Here is a 20929-nt window from a genome sequence, read left to right on the forward strand (position 1 = left end):
GTAGGAAAATTTAATAAACAATCGTGACAATCAACGAAAGATTAATGAGAGTCGTGAAAGTTTGAAATAACCGTGACCAATTATATTGCTTCGCACTTTTCGCGAATTTGTTTCAGGTTTTTGATACAGGAAAGCAAAGTTCCGCCGGCCAACCGACTCAGCGGCAGATCATCTCGGGAGGAAGCACACTCGAATTTCCGATTGGATAGATTAAAAATCAATTGCTTGACGGGTTCATAACTGGGTCGCATCACCCGCCGAAAAATGACGACGCTCATGGCAAATGAATTTAAATTGAACCACATGCCACACTGACTCACTTTTCTCTCTTTAGCTTTTCTAATGGTTCCGATTACTTTTAATCATAAATTGGAGAGAAAAATAGAAAGGCTTTTAACGATTTCGACGATACGTTCGGGGGGATTTATAGTCTTCATCTAGCAATTAACATGCGCCATCGGGTGTCGGAAACCGACTTTGATAAATGTGGACATCTCTAGGTGGAAGAATCGAGAGGGTAAGAGAAGAGATAAAATGTTCCGGAAACCAGTTAGGCATTACTTTAAGGGGGGGGTAGGGTCTAACATTTTCAAAAAATCGTTTTTTTTATTTTTTTATTTTCTTATTGTAAAAAATTTCAAGAATGTTGTGGTGGCCTACTAATGTGTGGTGGTAGATGCAACTCTATCTGTATCTACCACTTCATGATAGTAGGCTCGTGAGGAACAAAAATTTGGTATGTGATGGTAATGCTTCTAGACAAATTCTACCCGCTCATTTTCACCATCTTTCATTTCTTCTAACCTTCTATCCATCTATATAAAAAAATTTCATAATCTTTAGATGTCCCTACTAAAAAGGACATCACTTTTCACCGCTAGGCCGATAAATCAAAGTAACAAACAAAAATTACGGTGGTTAATCTCTTCATAAAATTAAATAACTTTGGCCAAAAAGAAATAAAAACACGACATCATAGCATCGGTGGTTGGTCACTATCAGACTATCGACCGTACCGTTTCGCATGCAAACCCCGCATGTAACGAATGCGAAGATAACAAACTGAGAAGACTTAAACATCGATAGATGCGTTTCTGAGTTAAAGGGAGCTTATCTGAGCGATCACATATCATCTTTTTGTTCGTCCGCACTACAAGTTCTCGCTTGTGGGGCGGACCACGCTAAGCCTACTAATGTGTGGTGGTAGATGCAACTCTATCTGTATCTACCACTTCATGATAGTAGGCTCGTGAGGAACAAAAATTTGGTATGTGATGGTAATGCTTCTAGACAAATTCTACCCGCTCATTTTCACCATCTTTCATTTCTTCTAACCTTCTATCCATCTATATAAAAAAAATTTCATAATCTTTAGATGTCCCTACTAAAAAGGACATCACTTTTCACCGCTAGGCCGATAAATCAAAGTAACAAACAAAAATTACGGTGGTTAATCTCTTCATAAAAAAAAAAAAAAAAAAGTTGTGTCAAATTTTCAAGTCAATTGAAGCAAAACTGTAGAAGTTATAGGCCTTTATCTCCTGCTATCTAATACAGCAAGAAAGCTAGAACAGAAACTTTAAACGCGTTTTTCTCGAAAGCACATTTTTAAAGTCCGTGGACATCGTCATTTGAAAACTACTTATCCGATTCTTTTCAAATTTGGAACACATTTTCTATATATAAAATACCAGACCCCAACGTTTTTCTTTTTTGATTTTTTTATTTTGGGGAGACTTTACAGGTGAAAAATGGCGGATTTTTAAGTGAAAAATCGTAGTTTTTACTTCAAACAGCCACAAAAATTTCATAAAAATTTTTTTTAAGCTAAATAAAAACGTTGGGGTCCAGAAAAACATCTATTAAAAATATTTTGCTCTGATTTTTTGACTTCAGATTATTCTGTGCTGAGATACAGTGTCCACCGCAAATCCTGTTTTCTAAAAGGCATCCTCGAAAATGCTCCGTCACCGGCTCATTTTTCAATATTTTTCTACAAAAAAATTACTAAATGTTCTTTTAACAATGCTTTGTATTATGCAAAACATTTGAATACATTTGTTTGAACGATAGTTCCAGAAAAAAATCGTGAAAATGGTGTTTTTTTATACCCGTTAGACCCTACCCCCCCCTTAAGAACAGTTCGGGTTAATCATGTCCTATGTGTGAGTCATGCGTTGGATTACGGAAATAATCCAGGGTTAGATGGGGAACGCAAAGTTCATAAAAAACATATGCTCATACGCTTATGATCTTAGTTTTGTCATGTTCTTTCACGTGGAAAAGGAATTTTTGATGAAACATCAATACTCACACAAACGCAAACAATTTGCAAATCATAGCTTGTGTAAAATCGTGGGTCACATTTTGTGGGGTATCTTGGGCCACCTATATTTTTATGTTTTCATACACATTCAGAACATAAAATAAATTTTTCCTATCTGAATAATTTTGTTATGCCAAATGAAGAGTTATAAAAAATATTTCGTCCATCCTATATAAGGAATTTTGCCGAAACGTCTGCGAGGAATTATTCGGTCATACACAGCTCTCTTTCTTATTTCCTAAACTGAAATTGCTTTAAGACAACTAAATGAGTTGTGAAATTTCAGTTTTGGGCCAACTAATCAATTTCTCACTTTATCGAGTCAATTTGGATTTGGTGGTCCACGATTCCCCACAATTGCCTTATGATACCTTAAAATGTAGAAAACCTTTTCATTTATTTTTATTCTTTTTATCTTTTAAAATAAAGTTATGAAGCACTGAAGAAAGTAACCCATGATACCCTACACTCCCCTACTACATCACATCCTATTTATCTCTTTAACTTTTTGAAATTGAAACTAATTTTTAATTGTAAATTTCGAATTGCAATTCCAGCAACCCTTTGAACTGAAACTTAAATCTTGACACTAAAAAACACTACCTTCTCTTAGAAATGGTGTTTCTTTAAGAACTGTAACTTAACTATTTCAGAAATTTAAAGTGTGCGTACTGGGGATGCTTGGGTTATCGTCTTGACTCGCTTTCTGAGTTGTCCTCACAACTCGGAATTTGGAACAATAAATTCAAGCAAATCTCTCCACCTCCATCACTGTCCACTGCCCTCTCAACAGGCTGGGTCATTAAATTTAAATGCAACTCGAGCTGTTCTCTCATTCTGATCAATAAGTTTAGGCTGTCCTCTCAACTTGCCTAACGATTTCAAGCTGTCTTCTCAACTCGCTAGATTTCTTATCAACAACTCAGGCTGTCTTCTCAACTCACATGACGATTTCAAGCTCGCTTGTTTTATGATCAACAACTCAGGCTATCCTCTCAACTCACCTTAGGATCTCAAGCTGTCCTCCTAACTCGTTAGATTTCTTATCAACAATTCAGTCTGTTCTCTCAACTCACCTTACGACCTCAAGCTGTCCTCTTAACTCGTTAGATTTCTTATCAGCAGCTCAGGCTGTCTTCTCATCTCGCCTTACGATTTCAAGCTGTCCTCTCAACTCGCTTGTTTTATGATCAACAACTCAGGCTGTCCTCTCAACTCACCTTACGACCTCAAGCTGTCCTCTCAACTCGCCTTTCGATTTCACATCAATAACTCAGGCTGTCTTCTCTACTCGTCTTTCAATATTCATTTTCATCTCGAGTTTTCCTTTAAATCTTCCGATTCTATTTTTATATTACAATTTAGGCTTTCTTACGAATTTGTTTTACCAAAACCTCAACTTTTTTTTTCCAAAATTCGGTTTTTTATCGGTATTCAATTAAATGAAATATTGATTATTTTACTACTATGTAGACTATAGGTCATTTTTTCTCTTCACACCAATCGAAAAAGCATTGAAAATTGTAAATAAGAACTAATTCTTTCTATGACCACTTTTTTCATATAATGTAATTTATATAAAAGGTTTATTAGAATAAACCTGTCACTGTCAATATAGCCGATTATTCAAGCGTATAGCGGGCCATAGGATACACAAATGGCTTGTGCAAATTCGATGATTCCACGACGAATAACCGAGTTTCGGTTAAATCCATTCACACAGAAACCAACCATTTAACATTAAATTACATTTATCAAATTCTAATTTAAAACATCAACAAGCTAGCAGTCAAGTGACAGATGCTTTCCCCTCACGATAGTCAACGGAATAAGCAAAAAAAGGTAAACCTAGTGTTCAATCTCGTGCATATTGGTCACCTTGAATTCAAATATTTTAGTTAATTCTTCCATACCCCTTGATCTTTTCGCTATAATTTCATTGTAATGTGTTGCCATTTTGTCATAGTTTAAGTAAGAATATGAAGAATTAGGGCGCCAAAAAGTGTAATAATAAGTTCAAATAAAATGAAATGACTCTTCCTGTTTCATTAGTCGACAAGTAAAGACTTATTTTTACCATCCGAAATGGTCTGCCCAAACACCTAGTTTCCATTAGCTTATTACTTATCAATTTGATAATAAAAAAATCTTTTATGTCATTACAATTTTTATTCTGATATGAAATATTGTTCAAAAAAAATTTTACCTCAGCTTTGTTTTGTGTTTCTTGTCCTTCTAAATTTTCAATTCCACATTCGATTACACAAGGTCAGAAAATTAACATTTTTCCGAAGGGCACAGAATTTAAGAAATATTTGATTTACTTCGGTGCCCTGAATCCAAATAATAATTATTCGTTTTTTTTCTATCAGCTTTGTTTTTTAAATAACTTTTGAAAATAGGTGAATAATCGTTTAAACAATGTCTGCACTTATCTCTCAAAACTGTATAACGTTACAAAAAATTTTAAAATAAAAATTTTAAACAATAATGAACTTTCTATTTAGAAGCCCGCTAAAAATTTTGACTTCTGCGCAAAAAAGAAAAAAGTATTCTTTTTGTTCTGTTTTTTCTACTTTTTAAATGCGATAATATTTACAATTTTTTCAAGTCATTTTAAAATAAATTTAATTTGGAATATAGTTACAAAAACAGTCAAATTGATTTTAAGTCTTAAACAAATTTGTTAAATATAATAAAACTTAAGAAATTCAGTAAAGTCAGAAATACTTTTAATGATTCTATTCGAATTTCTTAAAAAATGTAGAATTTAACTTTTTAAATCATTTTTTCCTATGAAGTCTGGCAAAATATTATTGTTTGATTGAATGGAGGAAACAAACAAATTCGATGACATTTTTTGTCTTTTAGATCTGATTAATTTTTAAACTAATAATTACATATAACAAAAATTTTATTTTAAAAATAAAATCTGCCAAGAGCTTAGAGTTTAGGGAGCTAAAATCTTTCAAATCAAAATCATTAAAACATAGGCACATTAAATGCTGTTAAATTTTATAGTCAACAGCATATATAGACTTGAAAATGGTAAGTCGTATAAGTCAATACTAACATTTTTGATTTTTTTGGATAAGTTTGTCTTTGTTTCTCAATTCTGGATTTTTGTGTTCTGAAAACATAATTTTCTTCGAAGCTTATCAATCTTAAATTAAAAAGAGAAAAACATTGTATGTACCATTTGTTCTTGACCCATTTTTGTGATTGACAGCGACAACATATTCCAATATTTATTTTTTCATTCATTTTTATTTATAAATTTTTATAATCGAACTTGATAAACTAATCCTTGAAAAGTTTTAAAATAGATTCGAAATTGCACCACTAAAGATAAGTATTAATGCACAATACATATTAACTAAGTTAGTACCGGGGTAAGATTGATCGCTTTTTTCAATATTTTTCGATTGGTTTTTCTGTTGAGCGGATTGTTGCAGAATTTTATTAGACTACGATTTCGTTTCTGTTCAGAATTTGATGTTTTGGGGTAACATTGATCAGTCTCAATTTTGATGGTTTTATCGAGTTTCTTGATCATAATGGATAAAAAAACACCATCATAATATTTACAAATGCTAGTTTATCAATTTTACCTTGCTTTTTAACGTATGCTTTTAAAACAGTTACAATCGAAAAAAGAACAATGATGCTGCATACACTTAGGGGCAAAAATTGTAACAATTGCTAAACAGTATAAGCTTCAAAATTCAAATGAAACGTTACCTTCACACATTCTCCAAGGCCCTCCCACTATTTCCATTTTCATTTTTTCATCAAATTTAACCATTTGATAGGGTTCCTATCCATTTTTCCAATACAGGCTTACTACTGGAAAATGACTTTTTTATTAATATTTAAAATTTATCATTAAATGACAATAAAAATAGCACTATAACTATTCCTATACAACGAAAAAAAAGTTGTTCTTTCACATTCAACAAATTTTTTTCTTCTAAATGCTTTTTGGTATCATCAGGAGGGCTGTTTGTTTGCGAGCCTTGGAAAAATTAGATATTTTAAGATTTTGAAATTACATTTTTACTAACCGAAAAAAAATCATATATAAACCAAATTTTGGGCTTTCAAACATAGAAAACAAATTTCATAAATTCAAAATAAAGACTGAGTTATTGATGATAATGTGGAAAAATTTATTTTAGGTCAAAGTTACCCCGGTGATCAATGTTACCCCGTTTTACGGTATTTGTTTTGTGTTTTCAGTATTTCAAACAAGTAGTGGAAAGTGTTCCTAAATGCGCCCAGCGGGTTAAATGTGCCTACAGCTGATTGTCGAAACGCTAAACAACAAATCTCATTAACGCATTTTGAAGGTGATATGCTTTGAACATAAGGTATAAAAAAATTCTACGAATTTACCAACTCAATTTTTTTACACAATTAACACACGACGTATTACAGGACACGACACTTAACGTTCTTACAAACGGAAATCCGTTTGTAAGAACGTTAAGTGTCGTGTCCTGTAATACGTCGTGTGTTAATTGTGTAGTTAAGTTCTTACGTTGGCACAAATCCGCTTGAAAATGAGCAATTTTTTTAATTCATACAAAGTTTTGATACTTTTTGATGTAATATTTTGACTTTGAAAACTTATACGTAAAGAAGTTCAAAAACCTTGGGTGGTTTTTGTTTCTTATTCAGATGGACATAAACAATACAACAAAATTAGGCTTTTATGAAGTTTTAACAATCATTAGAAAGTAGAATTAAAGAGAATTTTGTATGACTTCTTTTGTAGAATGACCCTTTGCCAAAAGATAAGTAAAATAGAATAAATTTCAAATTATTATAACAACAACTTCCAATCTAAGCTCTTATCAATATCTTGAAAAAGAATAGAAGGATTCAAAACAGATTTGATAAAGTTTTTCTTAAGATAATCTGATTCCAAAGAATGGCAACTCTTTCTTTTGTTTTATTCCATAAAACCATAGAAGACATAGATTTTCATAAAATTACAGCTTTGTCGTATGCGAGTTATCAGTTTCAACAATTTTCAGTGAAACTTTACGAAAATACGGCCAAAGAAACTGAAATTTTTCCAAAAAACATAAATAGGCACATTGAGCCAGCACGTTTTGAGGTTCGACACTTTAGACAACTTTTATAATATAATCGTTTTCTCGAAAATTGAAGGAGACTTCAACATAAAAATTACTTCAATGTGTAGGAAACAGATTTCTGCTCATGTGTATATAATAATTTTCAAACACATATTTGATGCAATATTTGATGAAATCAGTATTCTGTTTAATAGGCGCGTTTATCCTGCGTCCTGCGTCCTATATGCTCGTTTTTCAAAATTCGATCAGAAAATCAGGGCGAACACGAGATCATTGGACACATTCAACAGGGCATAACTTTATCACCATTGGGTAAAAATCAACCAAATTTTGCACACTTTCTCATGGATGTGTATTGTTTACATGCTGTCAAATTCGAAGTCGTGTTTTTCGATTCAACGAAAATGGACGAAAATCTAGCTTACGAGACGGCAGTAGCCGAACAACTAATTCAGTTGAATCCCAACTGTAACAACGAAAATGGCGATCTTTCCTTCATGGAAAGAATATTCTTACAACACAAGGATATTTTCGATCTCATCATGTCTATGACTAAACACAATCCAGTCAACATAAGTATATTTGATACAATAGATGGATTGACTGCTGCTAAAAAGAATGTTAGTACCCAACAACTGAAACAACAAACTCTTTTCACCATGAATGGCTTACATTCAGGAAAGAACCGGATCTTCACGGATGCGTCCAAAATTGACGGTATCTGCGGAATAGGCATTTTCAATGAGTACAGCAAGCAAAAATTTTCATATCGACTTACCCATGAGACCAGTATCTCTGAAGCTGAAATAACAGCCATCGAAATCGCACTTGACAGCTTAAACACATTCGATTCGGAATTTGTGCTGTATACCGATTCCTTATCGGCATGCACCATTCTAAATAATGCAATTGAAGAAACGATGATTCCACAACAGCTCCGCAAAATAATACAAACAGCTCACAACAAAAAAACCACCATACAATGGATACCAAGTCACTGTGGGATCAGCAGTAATGACTTGGCAGATAGCTTAGCTAAACAAGCTGTCATCAACCCCACATCCCCAAGAATTGACAACCTGCTGAATATCAACGATGCGTTCTGGAGAGTTAAGCAAATTAAACTTCAAACTGCCAACAATTGGTACCGAAACTACGCTAACGAAGAAGGCAAAGGTAAGACCTTCTACCAACCCAGAAAACATTTAAAAGGGTATATCGCAGGAACAACAGAATTAATCAAACGAATATACCAGATGAAAAGATTGTATTAAACTTACCAAAATAGCATATAGCTATAAAAGTGGAGGCGATATATCTACAATGACAAGATTTTAACGATTCGATTTCCCCACAAAAATCAAAATATACGATTTGAAGTAATTTGAATAAAACGAAAAAAAAAATTTTCCCGACCGAGATTTGAACTCCAGCCTCCGAGTTGTCTGTCTGGTAGTTTACCACGAGGCCAACTCATCAGTTGAAATGATTCGCGCTATAGCTCTATATGTAAGATTTTCTGTTCACGAATCGGTCAAAGGAAGAAAGAAGGAAGGATCGCCCATTTATCGTAAATCAGTTCACTCAAATCGTAAATGTCGAATTAGCGTATTCTCAACTATTTGGAGGCATATTTACGAATTGACTAAACTGCTATCCGATTCAACTTTTTTTGGGCAGAGCTTGTCGTAAATGAATGATAGAAAATCACTCAATACCAACTTGTTTACGATGGTTATTGAAAATGTCTAAATATTCGATTTGGATTATCATTTCTATTACGATTTCATGTTAGCTGGGAAATTCAAGACTGTTTAAAAGAACGCCCTTGGTATTATAATGTAAAGCTGACTAACATCGAAGTGAGATTGCTGAACCGCTTTAAGTCTGGACACGATTATTCACCTTACTGGAAACATAAGATGAAAATCATCGACGAAGACAAATGCGATTTATGTCTCACTCCAGAAACCAGTGAACACCTCCTCCTGCACTGCCCAAAACTCAAGACACTACGAGCAACATTCAACTTTAACAACAAATTCCAAAACCTCGTCGAGTTTTTTAACTCCAAAAACATCAACTACTTCAAGGAACTTTGCAAATTCGAAAAAGAAGCCAAATTGAATCTCTGAAACCAGCAAAAACGCTTACAACCGTAGGGCATATAGTCAAGACACTAGCCCTCCAATAGGACCACCCAGCTCCGAACAGAAAGAAGAAGAAGAAGAAGAAGAAAATGGAGGTGAATCAACGCGAGTTGAGAGAACAAATTCTTTCCAAACACCTGGAATTTCCTGACCTGTCGCACCGGGCGGTTGGGAAAAATGTTGAACATTCACCATACAACCATCCTCAGAGTGTTGGAACGGTTCCAGCAGCAGTTGACGTTGGACCACGACAAAGGAGCTGGAAGAAAATCGAGACCGGAGAACAAAAAGACGGAGGGAAAGGGGAAGCGGATGATTAAAGCAAATCTCAACGTTTCAAGCCGTGATTTGGCTTAAAAGATCGACATGTCGCAGAGCTACGTCCAGAACGCAAAGAAGATCTTCTAGGATACTTTACGAATCTATCGGCAGTAATTTACGATTATAGTTCATTTCTCACTTTTGTATGAATTGAATGCGAGTTAAGAAATCATTTGCGATTCTATGTGATTCTATTTAACATCGGTTGCCATAAATACGACCCGTTCTGTCATATCGTAACTAAATCGTAATTAATTTGTTTTTATCACCTTCTACGATGAATATACGATATGGGGAGAGCTGGACTACATACATACAAGGTACAGAACTTCCCAAACCGTGATGAGCGGCCACAATCAACGTCAAAAACGCGGACACGAAAGCTCAACGAGAAGATGCTGACAAAATATGGCTGCTGTGTGATGGACGACGAAACGTGCATAAAGTCGATTTTAAGCAAATTCTGGGGTTGGAGTTTTTTACCGGCAAGAGCAAATTCGATGACGAAGTTCGCCTTTAAATATCTCGTTTGGCAGGCCATCTGCTCTTGCGTACTGCGGAGTGAGCCTTTCGCGACAAAGGGCACAATAAATGGCGAGATCTACAAATCTGAGTGCCTCGAAAAGCGCTTTTTTCCGTTCTTGCAGCAGCACGACGAAGCTCCGCTATTTTGGCCAGATTTGGCATCATGCCACTATTCTAAAAGTGCCCTGGAATGGTATGAGCCCAATTCTGTCCATTTTATTTCAAAGGACATGAACCCACCAAACTGCCCGAAGCTGCGCCCGGTGGAGTTGTACTGGGCAATAATGAAACTCCCAGTTTGCCTGGGAACTCGAGTCTTTTGCCAGTAGTGCTTTTCCAATCATATCATCTTTGGTACAATAGGGGAGAGTGGGGATACTTGATCCCCTTTTCTTATTTTCACCATATCATTTTGGAAAAATTTAGCAACTCGCCGTCTTTGACATTTTCTGACAGCTTGTAACTTCAAGTTTCTATGCTCCAAAAATTAGATCGATACTTGAACCCGTTGAAGAACTAGAAGCATTTTCGTGGGAGTAAAAAAATTGCGATTTTTCTGAAGTTAGGGGAGACTTGATCCCCTATTGAAGGAGACTTGATCTTTTATTCAGTAAGCCCTAATCCTTGTATAAAAATCAAACAAAACCCCAAGATAGAATGTTAATTGACTATTTCGGTCATGTTTGTTCTCATTTCACAATTTATAGCAGACATAAGAAGAAAATTCTATAACTTTGTCTCAACGCTAACAGCATTGCATACTTAAAGGCGCTATTTTTTATTATTTAGAAAAAAATAATTATTTTTGCTCTTTTCTTCAGACAATTGTTTGATAAATATTAGTTTTTGGATAAATATTAGTAATTTCATAATCAGCAATCATAACGATCAATTCAGAAGAAGAATATGCCGTTTGGAAGGGGGATCAATTGTACCCAATTCTAGGGGATCAATTGTACCCATAATCAACATTTTAGAAAACTTTTTCTTAAAAAAGTTGAGAGTTTTCCATTGCTTTGAAAATATGGCATTATGAAGTTCATTTTACGCTCGAACGATTTATTTATTGGAACAAATATTTTTTTCGTAATTTTCCCATGTAAGGAACATTTTAAAGTGATGAAAAAAGATCTTCAAGTTACATTTTGTGAAATTTTTCAAACAAAGTTCAATTACTCAAACAATTATTTTGTTAAAAAAATTTTAACTGCAAGCATTGTTATTTTGGTCATTTTGGCACATTTTTCTAGAACATTTGATCTTTGTAAGACATTCCAGTTTCGAGATATAGCTGAGGAATCAAGTATCCCCAGGGATCAAGTATCCTCATTCTCCCCTACACTTTTCAGTTTTTGAAATTTTGCAACCTCTTTTCTGAGTGTGGATGTAGGTTTAATTATTTTTGAGATCATATAAGATTGCGCCCTTTCGAGAGCTCCAAAAGTTGAATCGTTAAATTAAATCGGCGCAACAGGTGGCATTGTCTGGCTCATCAATTTTTAATTTAAATTTTATGCCAATATTACCGTATTTTTTGGATATTGCCAAGAACGAACGGTTTTTGCTCGGATGTTGCCAAAATCGAATGTTGCCAAAATCGAACGGGGTCTGTATTTGAAACTTGAAGGTATTTTGGATTTTTTTTTTGTTCAAGCTTGTAAATTTGTTCATCTGTGCCAAAACTACTGCGGGTTGACAATTAATTACGGTTTCTTTTAACTTTTCAGAAGAAATTAAATGTTAAGGATAATACTTCAAAAACCAAGTTAGATTTTCTTAAGGTACTAAATTAAATCTGATGAGAACAAATTTTCAAATTATTAATCTAGGTAGGTACTAAAGGTTTCTGTGGCTGTGGCCTAAACTTCTATGTTTTTTCTCCACTAAATGAAAGGTGATCGGTTTTTGATCCTCGAATATTCATTATTAACAGTTGAACCACATTCTTATAACTGGGTTATCTCAAAATGTATAACTTTCCTAAGTCTTCCGTAATTATTCCACATTTATCTTTCTGAACAAGCACCCTTTGATCTGAATAAGAAAATCAGTGTTTCCCATTTAACGCCGCTCTCTGTCAATAATCAGCCGGCAGGTAGAAGAAGATGATCGTGATTAGATCTATCCAATAGCAGCCGGCAATACCCGTATCATCACTAGGAAATTCCCGAGTCACCAGTCATTTAAACTGGAACCAGATCTCGAACGTCGGCCATCTGGAGCTAAACCTTCCGCCATATCTTGGGTCTCATCTCCAGCTATAATAACAACGTCCATTGTATCTGGTCATGAGAAATAGCTTAATCGGACTCACACCGAGTTAACCCAGAACTCCAAAAGCTGACGACGACGACGACGACGACGACGTGTGAGAGTGGCACGGTTTTATGGCAAAGATTGAAACCTGGTAAAGCAGCAACGAGATCATAAAATATACATATTTGCTGCCTTACAGAAGACAATCTGGCGGCAAATGGTCCAACCACGTTCAAAAGTAAAGCCATTCCACTGACCTATAAAATGCCTATTTTCCGCTCCCTCTTTCCTGGACTGGGAATGATTCCGCGACTTTTTTCCCCCGGAGAACAAATAGCCATTATTATTTACGATGGGGAAGCATGTTGGTGGTTTGCACATTGTAGCCGAGCACCGAGTCTACTAGAAAAAGAGATATTTTCCTCCCAAATTGTGCAGCCCCCTCTCCCAGTTCAGTGGCAGGCAGAAAAAAAGAAAAACAAAGTGTCGATGAGGTGTTAAAACAATCATCCGAATCACGGTTATTGGAGTCATAAATGGTTTCAGCCGGTGGATCGGGCGGGGAGGAAAGCAAAGGAAGCTCGGGTGTTTGAAAGTCGTAGCAAACTTTCGCTCGAGATGGAGACAACAAATGAGTCAATAAATTCAATGAGGGTCACGCTTTAGAGCTTTTAATGAACGGAAATCTTAGGAAAATAAATTGGCCAATAATGTCTGGGAATGGTTTGAATTTTTAAGTTTGAAAAATTTCTAAATAACAAAAATAAATCGAGATTTTCAATAACAGGTCATACATTACACCACATTTGCACAAATGCGATATAAACTTAAGCCTAAACTATATCCTAAAAACTAAATTAATTGTAATTGTAGAGAACGAATCTCTGCGATGGAAGACTGCATCAATTTGATTCTGAAGTTGGAGATGATGTTGTTGGCCATCTCTTCGATAAATTCAATGCCCGCAATCCGGAGAAGATCTTCGGTGCTGTGCCAAGGTGGAAGCCGCAAAATCGTTTTCAGAACCTTGTTCTGAATTCTCTGGATGGCTTTCTTCCTCGTCGCGCAGCAACTAAACCAAATCGGAACTGCATACATTATCGCTGATCGGAACACCTGTTTGTAGATGAGCATCTTATTTTTCTGGCAAAGTCGGGATTTCCTGTTGATGAGAGAATAAAGAGATTTAGTGTATTTATTACATTTAGATCGAATATCTTCAATGTGGTTTTTTAAAGTAAAATTCCGATCAAGTGTGAGTCCCAAGTACTTCACGTGATCAGACCATTCTAATGAAACCCCATTAAAAGTTATGGAATGATTTTCATTAGGTTTTAAAAATTCAGCTCTTGGCTTATGGGGAAATAAAATAAGTTGAGTTTGGAAGTGGTAGGAGAAAATTTCCACATTTTCAAGTAATTCAAAAAGGAATTTGAATTTTGTTGCAATCTTCTGCGTACCACCCGTAAATTTCGACCTTTGGCTGAAAGCAAAGTATCATCAGCAAATAATCTTCTACCTTTTCCTTCTGGTTCATCAGGAAGATCAGAAGTAAAAATCTATTATATAAAATTCTCTTGTAACGGTGTTTGTAGTACTACTCCTCCGAAATGACCCAAACGATTCGAATGAAATTATTTTTAGAATATTCTGTAGCCATGCGAATCGGTTTATATCGAATAAAAACAACACAAAGTCGCATCAATTGTCCGTAATAATTATATTTGTAGTTTTTTGAATGAAATGAAAGTCATGGCTTCCATTTTTTCGAGATTTTTTTTCCTTTGGGCGGTTTGTTTTTCGTCTCCAAGGTCGAGGCGTCGCGACCTGACGTCGTTAGAATATAGTAACCATGGCATAGCATACTGATCAGTGAGAATATTTTGGCGCGTATTTCTCAACCAAGCATATTTTCAATGCAAGTGGTGGCGATATGATGCCTTGATGTGATTTTTTTTGTTCTTGATTCCTAGCTCATTTCTACAGCACATGGTTATGAATGACGCCTAGATGTGACTCAGGTTGACATTTTGCTGATCGAATAAAACATATAATATTTGTTTTGCCAAAATCTGAAATTGAAAAGTCAGGCATCCATTTTTAGAGATTTTCTTTTCTTCGAGGGGTTTGTTTTTCGTCTCCATGGGCTAGGCCGCGTCGCTAGCAGACGTCGTTGCAAGATAATAGTAACCAAAGCATACTGTTCATTGATCGCTGGAAAAATTTAAAAATTAGGCGCCTGTTTCTCAACCAAGTACCTTCATTTCTTATGCACGTGGGGGCGATATGCAACCTAGATGTGTTTTTTTTTTTCTTGCTTATTTGTACACAGCACATGGTAATATATAACGCCTAGATGTGACACGGATTGATATTTTATCGATCGAATCAAAACCATATAAACGATTTCAAATATTAAAACCATTTTTAATTCGTGTTAATTTAAGCAGTAAATTGTTGTCCAAAAATATGAAAAAGATAAATATGAAATAATGTTATGACACTTTGCGGTCGTTTGAAAATAAGAAATTGGGAAGCTTTACATTCAATTTAGTATAATCCAATACGCCTAGAACGGTAGACACATTATCTGAACAAGAATCTATTTTATTCTATTTTGTGTATTTATAGAGGATTTTAACCAACTTGGTCAATCGTCCTCTCAACAAGAGCCTGTTCTTTGAAATAGATTAAATAGGATTGAAGTTTAAAAAGGCCGAATGAACTATTTGATTTTTTGCAAACGTAAATTGAAGTTATCAATAAAATAATCTACTTTTTAATGACAAAAAGTGAGGATATGCATTTTCTGGAAGAATTTTCAAATAAGAAAATAGACTAGAGCAAGTGAAAACTATCAACTTTTACAAAAAAATGTATACATTATTTCTTCATCTGAATCATTGTTGGGCCCAAAAAAATTGATTAAATAAACTGAACTCTTTTTTAAAATCATTCATTAAAAAACTGTTTACACGTTTACTGTTTGTTTACACACAATTCAAGTACAAACTTAACTTGAAAAGTGTGTTTTTGTTTTACATATTTTGGCTATATAGAAGGGACTTTTGATTCACTTTTTTGTTGAAAAGTTTTTTGTGATTGATATTCCAGGGGCAGCAGATTTTTATGATGAACTTTTAATATGACCTGAAAGTGTTAAAAATAATTTTAATTCCTGTAATTTCTTAGGTGGAATAAGTGAAAACGCGCCATTCAGCTATGAAACGTCTACAATTTAAGAATTTTATCTCCAGAATGGCCAGAAAGGATATCCCGAGTGTTGAATCTGAAGCGGATATTCAAAATTATTATAAAGGTCTTTGTAAATCAAAGTCTTTTGGTTGAACAGCATTCAGTGGAATTGAAGTACCAAGCATTAATATATTCCGGAGAAAAGCTTAGGATATATCAATGAAAGTTGATAAAACAGACAAACAAGAACAAATATTAAATTAATTTCAAAGTCTTTTCACTGACGCATCTGAAAAAGACTTATGTGTTTTCACTTGCCCCAATAAATGGGACAAATGTATACTTCGATATTTCTTTTTGTCAACATAACTAATTTTTTTTTTTGAAAAAATACCTATTTTCAGAGAATATGAAAGTTGAACTGTGGTGATATTCTTTAGGATTTAACCGGTGTTTCATTTTTGAAAATTAAGATTTACAGTAAAAAAGACACATAATTTTTATTACGGTTTTGTTTATATGATAATTTCCAGGAATCGAAATGAACTCATGGAACCATCGAAGCCTGAATGTTATTAAATCTTAAAAATATAACGTAATCCTAAATGACATCGCAGATCACCACCAACAATATTCAGGAAATTTTGAAATCAGAACTGCTTCAATTAAAATATATCTATCGTTTCTTTGTTCAAAGTTCAAAGGAATTAAAAGGAATTAATTTGAATTTTTTGCTTGAATAAAAAAAAGGAATTTGCAATACGCAAAATCGCCAGATTTAATGCCATGACAAGTGCTGTTTGGAAACACTTTAAGTTGAAATGTGTAAAGTCTATAACTTAAGTATCAGGCGAATCTTTCTGGAAATGATTTTGTTAAAAATATGGATTTTAATTCAAACTGCTTAGAAGGATGAGGATGGTGAATAAAAAGCTGTTTGAAAATGGTTAGTAAAAAATTTTTTCTTACGTTTTTTTTATTTCTTCAGCTCTAAAAAATACACCATCCAAAGCTAATTGGGAGGTGAAAGCACTGCGTTAGGCAAAATATTCGGCAAATACTCCAAAAATTGTCCCGATATTAAAAACAATATAACAAAACGGAATAAAATTACTGAATGGAATACAGCAAATGAAATGCACATACACTGAGGTTTTTTTTACGCGGTTTTTTTACACGGTTTTTTTACGCGGCTTTTTTTACGCGGATTTTCGAATTAACGCGGTTTTTTTTTACGCGGATTTTCGAATTAACGCGGTTTTTGAGAGAAAATATTCTAAGACTTTTTCAAAGGAAAACACTTAGAATCTTTTTGTAGTTGGGAAAATCTTAGCTCTGAGACTAAGAACGTGATACATGATATCTGAGTCCTGAGACCTGAGACTTGAGACCTGAAACCTGAGACCTGAGACATGAGACATGAGACATGAGACATGAGACATGAGACCTGAGACATAAGACATGAGACCTGAGATATGAGACATGAGACATGAGACCTGAGACATGAGACATGAGACCTGAGACATGAGACCTGAGACATGAGACATGAGACCTGAGACTTGAGACATGAGACATGAGACATGAGACCTGAGATATGAGACATGAGACATGAGACCTGAGACCTGAGACCTGAACATGAGACATGAGACATAAGACCTGAGACCTGAGACCTGAGACATGAGACATGAAACCTGAGACATGAGACCTGAGACATGAGACATGAGACCTGAGATATGAGACCTGAGACATGAGACATGATACATGAGACCTAAGACATGAGACCTGAGACAAAAGACATGAGACATGAGACCTGAGATATGAGACCTGAGACATGAGACATGAGACCTAAGATATGAGATCTGAGACATGAGACATGAGACCAGAGACATGAAACATGAGACCTGAGACATGAGACCTGAGACATGAGACATGAGACCTGAGACATGAGACCTGGGATATGAGAACTAAGACATGAGACATGAGACATGGAACATGAGACCTGAGACATGAGACATCAGACGATCTAATTGATTTTGTTTTTTATCTTAAAAATAAACTATCATTGTACGCAAATTTTTAAATAATCATGGTTCTTTCGCATTTTTTTTAGTAACGTGCTTTTTTGCTCGAATTTTTTAATTAAAATGGTTTTTTTAAGTGGATTTTCGAAATTTGGGGTTTTTTTACGCGGATTTTCGAATTAACGAGGTTTTTTTACGCGGATTTTCGAATTAACGCGGTTTTTTTTACGCGGATTTTTTTTTACGCGGGACGAAATACCGCGTAAAAAAAACCTGAGTGTATTACCAACTTACAGTTATTTATTGAACAAGTTACAAAAATTGGATTTTAAAAGACCCGTTGAGTTTAAATTCTTTGGTTTGATTTTGATAGAATTGAGCGGGACGATTCGAGTAAAGGGAAAGAAGGGAAATGTAAAGAAAACTAGGAAAAATAGAAAATGGATGCCAAATTGAACATGGTAAGACGAAGTTTACCGGGTCTGCTAGTATTGTATAAAATTGGCCCAAGTATACTACCCTGAGGAACACCAGCTCTAATGGGTGTCCTTTCAGAGCATGCATTTTGAAAGCTAAAGGGTGATACGGTCAAAATTTGGTCAATATCAACTTGACGTATTTCTTTCAAATTCGCATTTTAAAAAACCTGAACACCCCTTATTTTGAAGGTGTGTGTGTGTAGAATGTTGCTCCTATTTTGATTTTGGAATTCACTCTTCAGTTGTCAAAATGCCGTCCAAGGAAGAAGAGCAGCGTTTCAAAATGTTGCTCGCGCATCGCGAAAATCCGAGCTACTCGCACGCAAAGCTGCCAAAATCGCTAAAAGTTGCCAAATCAACCGTTACAAATGTAATTAAAGTGTTTGGGGAACGTTTGTCGACAGCCAGGAAGTCTGGATCGGGGGAAATCGAAAACCGGAAGCCGCTGAGACGACAAAGAGAGTTGCCGGTAGTTTCAAGCGAAACCCTAACCTCTCTCTCCGAGATGCCGCAAATAAGCTGAGTGTATCGTCAACAACCGTGCATCGAGCCAAACACGAGCCGGACAATCGACTTACAAGAAGGTAGGGACTCCAAATCGCGATGATAAACAAAATAAGACGGCCAAAGCCCGATCTCGGAGGCTGTACACGACGATGCTGACGAAGTTTGACTGCGTGGTAATGGGCGATGAAACCTACGTCAAGGCCGACTACAAGCAGCTTCCGGGACAGGAGTTTTATACGGCAAAAGGAAGGGGAAAGGTAGCAGATATTTTCAAGCACATGAAACTGTTAAAGTTCGCGAAGAAATATCTGGTTTGGCAAGCCATCTGTATCTCTGGCTTGAAAAACAGCATTTTCATAGCATCCGGGACTGTCAACCAAGAAATTTACGTGAAAGAGTGTTTGAATAAACGTCTGCTGCCTTTCCTGAAGAAACACGGTTGTTCCGTACTGTTTTGGCCGGGTTTGGCATTTTGCCATTACGGTAAAAAGGCCATGGAGTGGTACGCCGCCAACAACGTGTAGGTGGTTCCCAAGGACAAGAACCCTCCCAACACGCCAGAGCTCCGCCCAATTGAGAAATATTGAGCTTTTGTCAAGCGGAACCTAAAGAAGACCAAAAAAACTGCTAAGGGCGAGCAGCAGTTCAAGGCAAACTGGCTTTCTGCGGCGAAGAAGGTGGACAAGGTGGCTGTACAAAATCTGATGGCAGGGGTTAAGCGTAAGGCCCGGCAATTCGGATTTGGAAAAGCGGAAGCCTAACTAAATATTTTTCCTGAATTTTATATTAATTAAACTTGAAAAAAAAAGTTTAATTTGATTTTTCAAATAAACGATTTCACCGATTTACACGCGTTTTCCCTTGACCAAATTTTGACCGTATCACCCTTTCAAGTTCGGCTAGTCAAAAAATTTTGAATAATTTTGGTGAGATATACAGGAAAATCAAATCGAGCTAATTTAGCTACTAATCCTTTTTTTGTCTGTATTAGAGAGACTTTCAGCCTGGTTCGTCTCTACACTAAACCTTTGTGCCAAACACTGTCTAAAGGTTTTTCAATATCGAGAAGAGCAACACCAGTTACACTATTGATATTAGTTACACTCAAAATTTGATGTGTAGTAGAATGTCCATGACGAAACCCAAATTGTTCATCAGAGAAAATAGAATTCTGATTAATGTGAATCATCATTCTATTTAAAATAACTCTCTCAAATAGTTTACTTGAAGAAGGAAGCAAACAAATTGGTCGATAACTTGAAGGCTCTGAAGCACTTTTTCCAGGTTTCAAAATTGGAGTTACTTTGGTATTTTTCCATTCATTTGGAAAATAAGCCAGTTAAAATCTTTTATTGAAGATTTTAACCAAAAAATTAAAATGATTTCAGGCAACTTTTTAATAAGAATATAGAAAATTCCATCTTCACCCGGAGCTTTCAAATTTTTAATTTTTTGAAAATCAATTTAAGTTCATCAATATTTGTCTCACAAGAACTTTCAAACTCATTTTGTTTAGAAAGAATATCATCAAATTCTAGGGAAATTTGAGCATCAATTGGACTAACAACGTTTAAATTAAAATCATGAGCAGACTCAAACTGTTGGGCTAATTTTTGAGCTTTTTCTGCGTTAGTTAAAAGAAGTTTATCTCCATCTTTCAAAGTAGGAATTGACCTCTGGAGCTTTTTCAGAATTTTAGTTCATTTCCAAAATGGCTTTGAGTAGGGTTTTATGTCCTCTACTGCTTTTGCAAAATTTTCATTACGAATAAAATTTAAACGACGTTTGATCTCTTTTTAAAAATCGCAATAAATAAATTTCAAATAAAGATCCCTAGTATGTTTTTCAGTCGTATCAAAAACTGAAGATCATCATCGATCAAAGGTTGATTAAATTTATGTTTAACTTTAGGTATTGAAGCGGCTTTAGCATTGACTATTGAAGTTGTCACAATTTCTACAGCCAAACCAATATCTTCTATTGAACTAAGTGGAACGTTTACATCCAAATTACGTTCAATGAAATTCCTATATCGCTCCCAGTCAGC

The 20929-nt window shown here is 35.1% G+C and overlaps 1 protein-coding gene across 1 annotated transcript in view; it reads left to right on the forward strand.

The window, feature by feature from the left end:
• Positions 1 to 20929, forward strand: part of LOC129745527 (uncharacterized) — a 111499-nt gene that overhangs the window by 30886 nt on the left and 59684 nt on the right. The window lies entirely within an intron of this gene.

Source organism: Uranotaenia lowii, chromosome 1 (assembly GCF_029784155.1).
Source record: "Uranotaenia lowii strain MFRU-FL chromosome 1, ASM2978415v1, whole genome shotgun sequence".
Taxonomy (NCBI): domain Eukaryota; kingdom Metazoa; phylum Arthropoda; class Insecta; order Diptera; family Culicidae; genus Uranotaenia; species Uranotaenia lowii.